Here is a 7,109-nt window from a genome sequence, read left to right on the forward strand (position 1 = left end):
TTTACCCAAAAATTGTTAAAATTTTACCCCAAAAACGTTCCAATTTACCCAAACTTGATGAAATTTGCCTAAATGTGGACCAATTTACCCAAACTTGATGAAATTTACCTAAATGTGGTCCTATTTACTCAAAATTGATTAAATTTACCTAATTTGTTCCAATTTACCCATTTTAATTTTTTTTTAAATTATCGTAGGTAGTAAGTACCCTGTGAAGCGAGAAAATCTCATGCTTTTTTAAATTGAAGTTTTTTGGTTTAATTGGTCAAAAACATTTTCGGTTGCCAATCCCGAGGCCAATGCAAATCGAATGGGTAGTGCAACGTCACCTTTTGGGAAATTTCATATATCATATAGGTCTACATTACGTATTAGCCTAGCTGATTATTACGCCCTACTTTGAACAAAATCTGCAATAAACACCTAGGGTACTCCCTTTGTAAGTAGAATTTAAGTTTTTTTTTTTAATTTTTCACTATGCAACAGTGGTGGATTTTATATTGAAATTAGCGTTAATGCATAGGGTTAGTCCGTTTTTGTTTAAATTGTTCAAATATAATTTATATATACTCTAGAATAGTTATCTGGCGAGGTGATCATTTGGCTATTTTAAATTTTAGTTTTCTTTTCCGCTAATAGATGACACCACGCTCTCCAGTAAAGTCATTAAATTTAAACTCAAATTTCCCGCCTTCTTTTACTAGTCTTGAAAATCGATAAGAGTGAGCTGACCTTGACCACCTTCACTCTTTTCCCGCGAGCTCACTCGGCGAGTGACGAAAAAGTTAAAACTCCACTCGTAAGGAAGTGGAGTGAGAAAAGTGTGGGGGGGGGGGGTATTTACCCGCACAATTTCACTCCTAGTTTTGCCCACCCTAGATTAAGGGGGGAGACTTTACAGTAGTTCCCCTCCATCTTTTTCCTCTAATGACGTCAGTGGACGGAAATTTTGTATTGAATGATTGGAACTGATATTTCAATCAGACCACCCACGGAAGTCCTAATCCAACTTTCTCTTTCATTAAAGCCTGATTATTATTCACTATAGAGCGACGACCACACGACGGGTAAAATCATTTTAATAATGAGTTTCAACTATTCAGAGTAGCTAAACGCGGTAGCGGCGCTTGTGTTGGACTACAAAGCTAAACCCTAAAAGAATTTAAAAATATTATAAAAAACCATGAATCTATTTAACCCATGAATATTCAACTGGAATACCCTAGGTCACCTCTGGTGACGCGTGGGGCGGAGCCAATTTATAGTGACGGAGTCGAAGTAGAACTCAGCTGTGTCAGCTGTTATTTATAAGCAGTCGAAGCGTTAGTTCCTAAAATGACACGTTATGGTTATGTTTCCTTTTTGCAGTACTTATCATTAATCTATTTAAATAAATAGATCTATTTCATATTATTTTTAGAATAGATTTTATTAGAATAAAATGATAACAGAGCATTTATTATTTAATAATAATATGGCAAAAATTGACTCGGGTTTTCTTCCAAAGTTTCACCGAGGCTTAGCTTTTCAGAGATAGTTTATATGTTTAAATTGTTATAAATCTCACAGACACTCGATAGCATAAGATTGCTTTCAAAATATCGGAGTAACATTCCTTTTTAATTTATATTTTTATACTAGAAAGAATTATAACTGTAAAGCTTATTTTGAACAAAATAACGTGAACCGTACCTGAGAAGTCATTTCGCGGCTATTCTGCTCTCCGAGCTCTCGTAAACTATCTGGCGCTAAAATGACATCATTTCCGAATTCGTTCTTATTGGCTTAAAGAGTAAATCACTCGTATGGCGCGAAAATAGGCTCCGCCCCACGTTCCCTCAGAGTATACCGTGGCTAATGATAGAGTTGGATATTCATGGGTTAAATAGATTCATGAAAAAACTCAGAACTTCAGATTTGAAACGGAAATTGTAAATGAAATGCAGCGATGACTCAGGCGCGCCCCCAGTTGTTACAGTTGCAGTTTCTTCTTAGTTCACTCACATTCAAATTAAATCGTAACCAAGAACACATCGATGAAACTGAAAACCAACAAACACTTATCAACTATTCGCTTGTTTTCGAGGGGCAAACCACTCTTAGAAAGTCTGTACACCGGATTACGCTTAGATTAGCACTGCCAAAGGCAGGGACTTCAAAGATTACGCGTAATCCCATTAGTACAGTCAAAGGTACGGCTCTGTACACCGATTACGCGGAGTGATCAGCCCTTCGCTTGTTTTGGAGTTATTTTTAGGAAATAGCGAACAACTTCAAAATACAGTTTGGCTGTTATTGTATGGAAGAAGTTGGTAGTTTGGGGTAAAAGGTGTATTCTTTTTGTCCCAAAAGCAAGCGAATAGCTTTGGCCTAATATCTGCAAAGGGCAGGAATAAAATGTAGTTGTGCCTTGTTTTTCGCGCATGCTTAGATAATGTTTTGCATTTTATTGCCGCCTTAGAACACCATTAGCAAACGTTTTTGAGCTAGACAGTAGACAGTGAAATTTTACCAGAACGGAATATCCCTCTGCATTAATTAATCTATAGACAAATAAGATATTATATGAACCGGAATTGGGTACAATAACCGGATTGTTTTTCCGGTTGGTATTCGTCAGTCTACCAAATCCTTTAAAAAGTCTTTAAATAGTTCCTAAAAGCTAAGTAATAGACGAAACTGTAAAGTCCAGGGGGGCTGAAAAGATGGTAGTCACGTGACTTGGTGGAGAATTGCAGCGCCATCTATCCTAAGAAATACGAATAATTATTCATTTTATTTTGCTAATGACGGTTTAAATTTTGATAGATTCATCTAAATTATTTAATTATTATTATTATTATCATTTAAAACATCTTGTAATAGCGAGGTGTAAGTTAATTAGCTGTCTGCAGTATCTGTAAGGAATATTTTTTATTTTCCGTCGCACGGCCAACTAGGAACACGAGTTACCGAATCGAAGTTGGCTATGATATGGTAGCCACGTGATTTCGTTTTCCCAATTTAACAAGTTGGGTAAGACCAAATTTACTTTATAGTTTCGCCTATTCGGAGTTTGCAACATTTTTTCAAAAGGTGGCGCTAGTAATCTAGAGGATAGGAGCTGTCCCGCAGAATCTTTAATTGGTCTATGATTAATCCATGTGGTAGATGTTTGGAATAATGTTTATATATTGATAAATAATGTTTTATTATCTTTGGAAAATATAATTTGATTGCTATTTGAACGGCCTTTTTAAAGAACCTAACATAAATTTAAGGAAAATTACACCCACCCTTTTTTTATCTTAAAATGTATGTTGGTACTCTGGAACCAATTTTTAAAACAGCAAATATATCGTTAAAAATCAATATTTAATGTTTTTGTATGGATTAACAAATAAGGTGATAAGATACTACAAAATTGATAGCATTCGTGGGAAAACTATAGTCTACTGATTAAACAACAACTAGTATTATATGGCCTACTACTTTTGTTGTTAAAACAGGATATACGATGTTAAATAGTAAGCGTGGACTGCATTTCTGTAGTATTATCCAATAAATTTTTCTTTCTTCGTGTATCCAAAGATAATAATAATAATAATAATAATAATAATAATAATACCCAAGGCACCACCTTAGGCCTAAGTCATCAAGCGACTTTTATATATACATAAGGTGTATCTTAGTTTATCACAAAACCTAGCACTTTATAATTCATAACTACCTGGCGAGCGACGGAACTAGCCTTACCACAAATAACTTTGCATCTCGTTTTGATGCCACGATCAATTTATTTATTTATTAATAAGAAAAATGCGGCTACTAAGCTTATAGAAGCTTTTGTGCAGCCGGCAGGATAAGCAACAGATGAGTGCATAAAGTTAGAGAGTTACAAACCAAAGAATAGATTGAACATATAAAGGACGTATATTTTCAGATTTTTTAAATTTGGAGCGGTATTAATTGAGAGTAGAGGTATGCCCATGCATGTTTTTTAAACGATCGACGGGTTGCAAAGTTGATTACTGCTTGCGGTAAAGAGTTCCAGAGGGTAATGGATCGGTAAGTCAGATGCCACTGTCCTAAGGAGCACGTCAAACGGACATTTGAGTACAGGCAATCCACCCCCTCGATGTATTCAATATATATTTTGAATATTAAAATTAAATTTGAAAAAATATTAATCATCTTGGACATGAACTAAATAATGATAAAATACGCGAAAAAGTAGATTAGTCCATAATTAAAAGGGATAATATAGCTAAATCCTAAACAAATTTGAAGAAATTAAAAAACTTACTACTAACTCGTACCCAATAGGTCTTCGAGCAAAAAACGCGAAACTCGGATCAAATAGATCTTCGAGTAATAAACTAAATTAAAATTAAATAAAATAGCCAGAAATTCCAACGGTAGACCGGTTTCGTTCTATTTGGAACTCATCAGTACCGTGCGGGAAATCTGGCTGGCGACTGTCAAATCTAAAGGAGAAACTAAGCCTAAACATTTAAAATTTCAAAACGCGTTGCATATAGCAACGGAAAGCCGAAAAGGGGGGAACTAAATAAGAGTACCATAAAAACGCAGGATGAATTTTGTCTCAACACAACTAAAGCACTAAGCATTAACAACCAAATAGTAATTTCACCTCAAAGAAAAACCTATGATCAAGCATTAATTATGAACAATATTTAAATCATCCTGTACATTAAATTAATAAGCGTACCATAAAAGTATAATATTGTTCCATAAGTGTGAAACTTCCTATTCTTCACGTGCAAAAGTTTTACTGAGAGCTATTCGTCAACGTTTTGCGTCCGCTCGCTAACGCTTGTGATGACGCCACTCCGTTACTAGCTCTCAGTAAAATATTCCCCTAAGTGACAAACTTATGGAACAATATTATAGACTTATGGCCTACTATAACAACCTAAGGGTAAATTTCTCCGAAATTTACGCTATATCAAGCACCCTGTACAAGAACTCAATCACCGTCTCTTAAAATAATCAGGTCACTAATTCTTAACAACCGAAATCTAAACACCCTGTATAAGGAAATGGGAGCTCTGAAAGTACCCTAATTTGCATATCCAACACCCTATATAGCTTAAGCTTTGCATGTGACTTGATGATTTGTTATTACACCCATAGCTCAAGATGTCTTTTCGTGAACCCCCACCCCCCCCTTGAGTTTATTTTGTATCCGCCACTGGTAGAAGATCAAATATTTGGAGACAGATGATGGTTGGTTTCTGAATTTTGAATTGGTACTAAATTCAAATATCATAAAAGTGCGCCAGCGGGCTGAGGTGTCGTTGCGAATTATCCTTAAATCTCACTTAAAATTCAAATTTCTTAATTCTGCCATAAACATAGTTCGAAAATGACCAACACTATACTAAAAATATGATTTTCAACCAAGTCGATCCTTATTTAAAAAGAGTATGTCGATTTAAAGTCAAAAATCGCCCAAAAAGCCCTAAAATGAGCAAATAAGCAGCTTTGGGACCCGATCTCAAAATTAGTTATTGAAGCACTGAGGTTTTGATATACAGTGATTTCAGTATCACGTGACCCATAGAGAAAAAATCCCGCACAAAATGGCGGCCATAGCCAAAGCTACGAATTGAAACTACTCTATTGGCTGTCAATTGATATTACCATCTTACTATAAACGGTTGAGTTATTCCCCGAACATCATCGGTGAAACTAGTTCGGGGTTTTTATCTGTCGTCTGACCAATAAAAAACGGGTGCCAATATTAGTTGACCACTTCTAGCTTGCATCCGCCTAGATCTTGGGAATGCTTCTATATAATACTATCAAAAGTTTATAATATTAGAATATCTCTTTGGGATAATATTTTATTGTGAGATATTGACGGAGTGACGTCATCACATGGCTACGTCAGTAGCTTGAGCGTACAAACTCTAAACGGTGACCAGCCCACTATAGAGTTTGGGTTGTGAATAAATCTCATAAAATATTTGGAATATGTAAAATAGAATGTGCCCTACTTATGTAATAATAATTATAGACTAACGATTCTACGTAAAGCGTTATTTATTAGTCCGCTAATATTGATGGTTTTGTCGCGGAAAAAATCTTTGATAGCAAAAATGAAATCTCAATACATATTAGAAACGATTTAAGGGGGAAGAATACTGTGGCCATTGTCTACTTTCGCGCTATTTCAAGCTGAACTCTTTTAATTTTGTATTTTAACTTATAAAATTAATATTTAAGTGTAGAACAGCCTTTTGTTTAGTGGTTAAAATAATTTTTACAATTTGAAATTTGAAAGTAATTAAGTTATTATGTTTTAATTCATACCCCCAGAGCTAAACAAGTTATAATTAGAATTATTAATAAATATTATTAATATTAGAATTATCAAAATTATTTTAAGCACTAGAGGAACATTCAGCCTAATAAAAAAAAATAATTCAATTATGTAGTTGTTAAAACAGAAACGATTAGCTTGAACGAAAAAGAGGCTTTTACTGTATTCTTCCCCTATAATGGGGATTTGTGTTTATTAATATTACGTACAGTGTAGCCGCCTTCGCCGCCCATTAGGGTTTCAACGGCAAAGGATCCCGCAAATTACAAAGAATTGTAGATCAATATTTATTTTCAGCGATCAAGTCTTACAAGTTGCTCATTTCGCCATTTTAGTAGTTTTTGGCGATTTTTGCCTTGAAATGTACATACGTTTCTTTCCGAAAATTATTTTTTTGGTTAGGCCATATTAAGCTCGTGTTGCTACGTTTATAATTTCATCAATAAATTTAAATTTTAAATGAGGTTTGAAGCCAATTGTCGGGACCTTACATTCGCGTACGCATTAGGATGCTATTTGAATTTAATAACAATTTAATATTAATACTCTCATCAAATCTAGCTCTAAATACTTCAAATTCGATCCTCAAGTGCGTCAAATTTTGTTTGGATTGGGCGTACTCAAATATCTGATTAATATTGTTTATTTCAGAAGTTAATACTAACAATCAAAATTTTTCCCAATTATTTTATTACGATGTGGACTTTAGCTTTTGTGTATATATAGTTTTTTTTTAAAAAAAACAACAAACAAACGTAATCACAGGGTGCAAACAATTTGG

The sequence above is a fragment of the Leiobunum rupestre genome, chromosome 6 (assembly GCF_980474605.1).
Source record: "Leiobunum rupestre chromosome 6, qqLeiRupe1.1.hap1, whole genome shotgun sequence".
Taxonomy (NCBI): Eukaryota; Metazoa; Arthropoda; class Arachnida; order Opiliones; family Sclerosomatidae; genus Leiobunum; species Leiobunum rupestre.